At 39.5% G+C, this 8,045-nt stretch overlaps 1 pseudogene across 1 annotated transcript; it reads right to left on the minus strand.

Moving 5' to 3' along the window:
• Positions 1 to 3,981: 3,981 nt before the first annotated feature.
• Positions 3,982 to 5,841, minus strand: LOC308514713 (PWWP domain-containing protein 2A-like; annotated as a pseudogene). The gene is made up of 2 exons: positions 5,725 to 5,841; positions 3,982 to 5,626 (listed from the first exon to the last, which is right to left on the minus strand). The product of its transcript is annotated as a PWWP domain-containing protein 2A-like (transcript).
• Between the last annotated feature and the right edge of the window lie 2,204 nt (positions 5,842 to 8,045).

An 8,045-nucleotide genomic window follows, 5' to 3' on the forward strand; every position in this document is an offset into this window, starting at 1 on the left:
ACCTTGAAGAAATAATAAAATTCATTCGAGTGACAAAAACACAGTATATGATGATGAAAAATACATTTATTTTTTAATGTATACATGATATGTAAAATTATTTATTTATCTAAGATACACCTACCCTGAATTTATCTGAAAAATAAAAAAGTCGATATTAAGAAAAAAATTGTAAATGGAAGATTATAAAAGAGGATTTCGCGTGCCAGCAAAAGTTACTGGCTTGCCATGTTTGGCACGCATGCCAGGGGTTGCCCACCCCTGATCTAGGCTCTACCATTAGGAAGTCTTCTGATTTCCCATGTGGTTGATTTCAAACTCTAGCCCTTCAAGGGGTCAGATGATACTCTGTATTGCAAAGCCTTACCCTAAATCACAAGGCTACCTTCTGGTGTGGCCAGTCCCCACCTGTTCTATCTGCAATGTACAGCACCCATTCTAAATTGCATTATGCTATTCACTGTGATCCAAATCCCACACAAGCAAAGATACTTCAATCAGGCATGATAAAAGATATGTCAGTGGGGCATATTTTAAGGGATTTGAGGTTATCTTCCAGAAGTTGAGGGCTAAGGTCAATCAATTCTTCAATGCACCATATATATATGTGTGTATACAACCATATATATGCATATATATTCCATAAACTGTTCATTCTTCAGGTGGATGCAATCAACAGAAATCAAGTTATGAAGATTCCCAATGAAATGTAGGAACCTGATAGGATCATATTCATCTACAGGAAAACAAATTTATAGATATAAGTTCAGAAGATAACCCAAGAAAGACGCATTCTGAGAAGTTTGATCACGGTGCTATGATAATTACATATAAAAATCTGATAAAGACAAGAAACATGATGTTGCCTAGGAGCAACCAACTAGGTATCAATTAATTAAATTTATTTTAAAAATCATGGCATCTTGATCTTTTTGCTTCTTCCATTTGAACATTAGCAGGAACATTTTCTTCCTAACTAAAACAATTATGAAAGTGTGTCAAGTCAATAAAGTGCTCTCTGTACCCTCAAAATTGGTGAGCAGTTATGATACTCATAAACCAAGAAGCAAGCAAGTGTTGTTGCCTATAATCAAGAGTCTAGTCTTGTCATATTCCACATGACTATCTTCTGAGGCAGCAGTAACCTAAGCATAACCTATTCTCCTTGAGAGGTAAACAAGAATGACCAAATATAAAGACCAGCAGGAATATAAATATTAACATTTAGTGTAAACCAGTACTGTCACTAAAGATATGTTAAAGTCAGCAAAGAAGTAAATTCCAATGGAACAATAAATAAGGCAAGTACAGTAAAAATTTAATGGGTGTAATTAACATGTAGATAGGTATTAAAGTGGACATTAAACATAAAAAAATTACTAGAAATTTTGTGAAATTAATATACAAATATTAACTTCTAAAATTAAAGAAGGATAAATAAAAAATAAACATTTATAGTATTAAAACTTGCCTTATAAGTAAAATGTGAAAAGTAAATTACTAGCTAAAATTGTGAAGAATTATATTTTTAATAGAATGTGGTATAAAAGCAACACAGTATGGAAAAGAATGAGTGACAAGTTAAGAGATAACATGCATGTAGTACAAAAGTCCCAGAAGGTATTTAATTAATTTCCATCATGGGGAAGAAGAAAGTTTGGAAGAGAGAAATACTCAATAAGGTAGTAAAAGAAATATTCCTAGAGATGAAAAAAAGATGCCACATTCAGATATAAATGGCATAGTAGTGGGTCCCTGTACCAATCCAGAGGTAATTCTTCAGATACTTGATTTTTACTTTTTATTTTTTTTAAAATATATTTTATTGATTTTTTACAGAGAGGAAGGGAGAAGGATAGAGAGTTAGAAACATCAATGAGAGAGAAACATCGATCAGCTGCCTCCTGCACACTCCCTACTGGGGATGTGCCAGTAACCAAGGTACATGCCCTTGACCGGAATCGAACCTGGGACCCTTGAGTCCGCAGGCTGACGCTCTATCCACTGAGCCAAAGCGGTTAGGGCCAGATACTTGATTTTTAGTTGTAACTATCATTCGTATAATCTCCATATAGTTACATAACTTACAGGCTAAGATCTATTACAAAAGACAAAGGAAAATGAATGACTTAGTGTAATTCATCCTGCTCAAAATTAATAATGTAAATTAATACTGTAAAACTGGGATAATCTCAAAAATTAGTGACAGCATACAAGACTTTAAAGACCCACAAAAGGTGGTTCTTATCACAACTCCAATTAACTCTCCAATTTGAACTAGGTTGAATATGGTTATTTCTTAGAAATTAATGGTGAATTATTATAAACACATTGAGTTGCTGTGTTACACAGATGCTTTCCCAGACTGGCTTTTTCTGGGAGCAAATAAATTTAGCCTCTGCTTCAAGGTATGCAACTTTTATCTGGAAAATGCTTTAGATTTTATCCCATAAACAGAAAACACCAAAGCAGGTTTTCCTTTATTTGACAGAGAAAATAATAAATCAAATCAGATACACAAGTAAAAGTCCTTTGTTAATATCAAGGTCATTCAATATAACTTTCATCCAACAAACTCATTTTACTAAAAGAGTCAATGGGCTGATGGTATACTTACTTTATCATAATTAAGATGCTTTATTTAGGAAAGTTGTAGTGAAGATGGAGAAAGAAGAGAAGAAAAAAAAATGGAAGAGAAGCCAAATTAGATAGAATTACATAAAGGTGAAAAAAAGATAATTGAATAAGAATACCATTTTTCTGTCTTTCACAATAACGATCTATAATAATAAAAGTGTAATATGCTAATTAGACCAGACATCTTTCCAGACGAAGCCGGGGCTGTGAGGGAAGCCTGGGTCCTGGGTGCCAGAGGGAAACCAATACTCGCAGCCAGGGAAGAGAGGCCTACTCTTGCACAAATTTTGTGCATCAGGCCTCTAGTTTCTTTATATAGACACTATATATTTTTTTATTTAGTCGATTTTATTTACAGCTTGTTTTTTTTACATTTCAGAGCATTACACAACTACATTTTCTCATTTTCTGACCTGCAAACAGATACCTTAAACGGAAATATTTTTTAAAGTTATCAAATTAGGTACATCCAAAAGGCAATAATTACACACATGACAATTCATAAAAAGTAATTCATCAGAACATATCCTAAGAATTTAGAAACAGCCAGTCAGGAGTAATCTTACCAAATTTAGCAACCAACTATTTACATATCCAAAGATAAACAAATCTATCTGATCTCTCAAACCAGAAATTTGAAAGTTTTTGTTACATCCTCATTGAACAAAGAAGAGAGAGTGATGATTCAAACCTAGCCAGCCTTGACAATCTTAATCCCAAACACTGTGCTATTTCCCCAGTCTGAAACTGAATAGCAAGCATCTGTTCGTCAAACACCTAAATATCAAGCTCTTGTATCATTATGCACATAGAAAGGTTAAGTGTTCATTAATTTAAAAACAAGTAGTCATTAAATATCCACACTATTTCCCCCAGCTCAGCAGCCCTTACTTACTATAATCCCAAATATGCAACCTGTGTCACATAGTGACAGGCTAGATTCTATTTATATATAGTATGTATGTATATACACACCCATATTTATGTGTATATATGCACACCTACACACAGTACTAGGTACAAATGGCAATAGTCCCTGCAAAAATTCATTTTCAGTTGAGGCTATGGCTCCTGTGCCTTTGGATGGTTTTAGACTTTAAAGCTGAAAAATACTACTAAAATCTCACAACCTTAAGACGAAATTTGATTGCTTGTTTAGTTTAGCTTCTCAGTCTAAAAATGGCTATAAGGTAAGTTTTTATTTAAAAAAAAAAAAAAAAACAGCCAATTGAGTTCAATTTCTCTCTCCAATTTGGCCAGGCTATTTTGCAGAAGTTCCTCCTAACTAGATTAGAAAAATCTGTGGTACCTTTCAGTGGTTCTTGCCTACCTTACTGTCCGTGTTCATGTTTCAAATTGTGTCAACATAGCCCGTACTTCCGGGGTCAGCTGCTTGGCAGCCTTAGCTGCCTCTGTGATAGCCTTGCGATACAGGCCCTTTCTCTATTAAAGCGTGACTGGAAGTTTTCTAAAAAGGGGGACAGTTGCGATAGAGCAAGGAAAGATGTTGTTGGAGACCCGAACCTTGAAATACGGGCCTCCTGTCGAACTAAGAGGCTGTTATCTTTCCGACCCACAGTTATAGTAAGAATACGGGCTGGTCACCAAGGGGAGCCATGTCCCCTACACAGATGGTCCTGCCATCTGGTGTGATGCGTTTTTGGAAAAGACTTTAATTTTCAAGGAATTACTGAGCTTTTTCTTTTCCTTTGAAGAAGAGGATGCGGAGGAGGTGGAAGGTGCAGGCATACTGCCTGGAAGAAAATCAAAGCTTTCAGAAGAACTACACACAGAGATGGAGGATTTCAAATCATCTGTGCTATCAACGCTACACACTGAAGCACCGGAAAAGCCAGGCTTCTTTTGCTTTAGGGTCATGTACACAGAGATATTGCCTTTGCTGCCCTTTTTGCCCCGTGTCTGTGGTTCCTGCTCACCAGGCACAAGCACTTCATTTGTGTCCTGAACCTCACTGCTGGCCTCTTCAGGGCCTGTTGAGGGACTCTGATTTTCTGAAGGGGCCTCACCTGCTGAGCGGGTGGAGGTGCAATGAGACTGGGGCTTGGGTGCCAGCTTGCCACTCCGCATTTTCTCAAGTCTCATCTTCAGAGAAGAGTCATTTTCTTCATTCCTGTACCTTTGTGGTTTTAAACGAACCCGGGGTGGAAAGGAACCTGAGCTAGGATTCTGATTTCGACGTGTGAAATGGACTTTTGAATGTGCATTTCTGGATGCAGAGGTTGCACGTTGCTTCTTTTGTGCCTTTTCTTTGGCAATTGTCAACACTTCCCGAGCTTTTGCATGATCCATGTTCTTACTCTGGAGCGCTTTTTTAGTACTTAACTGAGCTTTTGATGTCTTCGCCTGAGCAGGGACTTTGACTACTCTACCTCTGCTGTGAGCAATATTTGAAACCTTCAACACAGCGTTTCTTTTCTGGCTTTCATGTTGCTTTTCCCCATCCACTTTATGGTCAGCTTTCAGTTTTTTGTTCATAATAGGTACACTTTCATTTCTCCATTTCCTATCTTCATGTTTAGAAGAGTCACTTGCACTACTACCTTTTCTAATTTCCTTCTTTTCAGCAACAACACTGTTTGTACATTTGTCACATAGGACTTGCCTGGGTCGTAGTTTAATAGCTTTCATTATTGAAGTAGATTCTTCCCTGCACATTTTTCATTTGGGTCGCTTAATTTTCCCAGGAGTAGCTGAGGTATTGATTGGTTATATGTGTCCCTGATAAACAAAGGGGGCGGGTAAGGTGCTCCTTCAGGGAAGAGTGGTGGTGGTTTGGAAGTCCGCAGGCTTTCAGCCAAGCTCGGCTCAGGTGGCGGGACAGGAGAAGGGTTGTCGGGAACAGCACCATTCACTTCACACTTGACGTCTGTCCCTTCTAGAATGTATTACTTTGGAGCTGCATGGCTTCAGGGTTATCCTTATATTCCCTTTTGGTAAATACTGTCACAGGGATCCCGTGCGGCCCAAACTAAAATAAGCCATTTCCAAACAGGTGAGATACCATCCGTGTGTGTGCTGTTGCAGGAAACAGAATGGAGAGCAGTGAATCGGAGTCTGCACTTCGTATCTTCTGGACAGATCCGTGAGGACCCTGGGGAAGAGCTTCTCCCCAAGGCGGAAGGACACGACGAGTGCGTCCTCAACGATGTGGTCCAGCATGACCCGCACCTCCGAGCCGGGGATGAGCTGCGGGCTGGGGCAGAGGTAGCTCCTGGCGCTCCTCGGGAGCCGGGGCTGGTTGGGCAGGGGCGTGGGGGAAGGGGAAGGGGGAAGGGGGGAGGGTGGGCTCTTCCCTCCCAGCTGCGAGCAAGCTCCTGCGGTGGCTCGAGTGGTTACTCGTTGGCCTGAGGAGTGGACGGCTGCCCATTGCTTCAGTGGCCGTGACCGGGAGGGTGTCAGTACCAGCCTCGCTACCAGCGATGGGCTCCATCTCTGGCTCAGCCTCGCTGTCGCCCCTCTCCCTGGGGGACACTGTAGTTGCTGCCGCCTCTGCAGCCACAGTGCCATTTTCTTCCTCTACATTTTGTTTTTAATTCATTTTATGTGCGTAAGTATTTATATCCTACCTAATAAAAGACAAAAAGAGTAATTGACCATACCTTCGCTGCACTTCCCATTGGCTAATCAGGGCGATATGCAAAATAACCGCCAACAAAGATGGCGGTTAATTTGCATACTAGGCTCCAAGAGGTGGAGGGAAGCCAAACGTACTTGAAGCCTGCGGAGCAATGAGGCCTCACAGCCCTGAGATCAGTGGAGCCGCGGGGCCTCACAGCCGGGATCAGCGGAGCTGGGAGGCCTCACAGCCCTGGGGTGGGCGGAGCCACGAGGCCTCAAGGCCCCGGAATCAGCGGATCCCAGAGGCCTGACGGCTGGGGGGGGGGGGGGGAGGGCTCTGGCCGGAGCCCAGCCAGAGTGAAGGCCTGGGTCCCCGGTGCTGGAGGAAAACCGGTGCCAGCAGCCAAGGGAAGGGAAGGCCTATTGCATGAATCTCTTCGTGCAACAGGCCTCTAGTATATATATATATATCTTAGAGGCCCGGTGCATGAAATTCATGCACAGGTAGGGTCCCTAGGCCTGGCCAGAGATCAGGCCCGATCGGGGCCTTCGGCTCCCACTTGCTGGCCATGACCTGCCACTGCTGACCACCCCTTGGTGGTCAGTGCACATCATAGCGAGCGATAGAACTCCCAGTCTCCCAAACTCCCTAGGGGACACTTTGCATATTAACCTTTTATATATCTAGATTTTTAATAGTTTGGAACTGTAATGAAATAGCTGGTATGAAAATTGTGGAACATGTATCTTAACTGCACAAATATTTGTTTCTTCAAGCTGTTTACTTAAAAATAGGCCATAAGTTTTGGATATCTTTACCTACTAAGATAATGTTTCATTGTATCCAAAGAAATTACTTAATAGCAGAATGTTAGGGTTTTATTTGGTCCATATGCTCACCTTGGCATTATCAGATATTTTTAATTTTTGAAAATATAGAATGTATCTATGCATTTTGCATTTTGACAATAATTTTAACTTTTTAGAAAATAATGGCATTAATCACTTTTAATGTGATCATTGAAATTTGGATTTACTCTTTTTATAGTGGATTTTCAAGTCCCTTATCCATTTTATAAAGTTTATTTTTAATTGATTCATATACAGTTCTCTATATATTTTAGATGCTTATCATTCATTATTTATATGTGTTGGAAATACCATCCTACCCATAATGGCTTTCTCACTTCCGCCTTTTGGCTGTTACACAATGCTGACACATTTTTATTCTCTTTTTGGTATCTTGTGATTATTTGAATTCTTAATTTTAATGTTCTGTTTTTATTAGTATTAAAGATTAGCATTCCTTTAAGATTGATATTTAAAAACTTCTTCATTATTATGATTTCATCAAGATAGTTTCTTATATCTTTAACGCACTATGGTTTTTCCTTTGGATTGATCTATTCTTTGAGCTGAGTCAAGGAACACTTTTCATTTGTTAATATCCCTCCCCCCCCCCCACTGTGATTCATTAAAAGGTATATTATTTCCCCATTTTTCTGTCATTTTGTCATATATACTGGGTAGGGTAAAAGTAGGTTTACAGTTGTTCATGTGGAAAATAATTAATAAATAAAAATACAAGAATAAACTGTATTCCTATACTCCCAATTGTAAACCTACTTTTGCCTCACCCTGTATATGTGTGTGTGGGTCTGTTTCCATGTGCACAAGATTGTTATTTTGATAACTTTATTTCTAACACTAAAATGGTCATATTTACAGAGCATGGCTTTATAGAAAGTCCCAATGTTCTCCCATTTTATTCTTTTATTTGTCAACAGTGTCTATTAAGTTCTGGGACAATTGGTCTTGCCTGCAATGCC

The sequence above is a fragment of the Myotis nattereri genome (genome assembly GCF_964212035.1).
Source record: "Myotis nattereri genome assembly, chromosome: 2".
Taxonomy (NCBI): domain Eukaryota; kingdom Metazoa; phylum Chordata; class Mammalia; order Chiroptera; family Vespertilionidae; genus Myotis; species Myotis nattereri.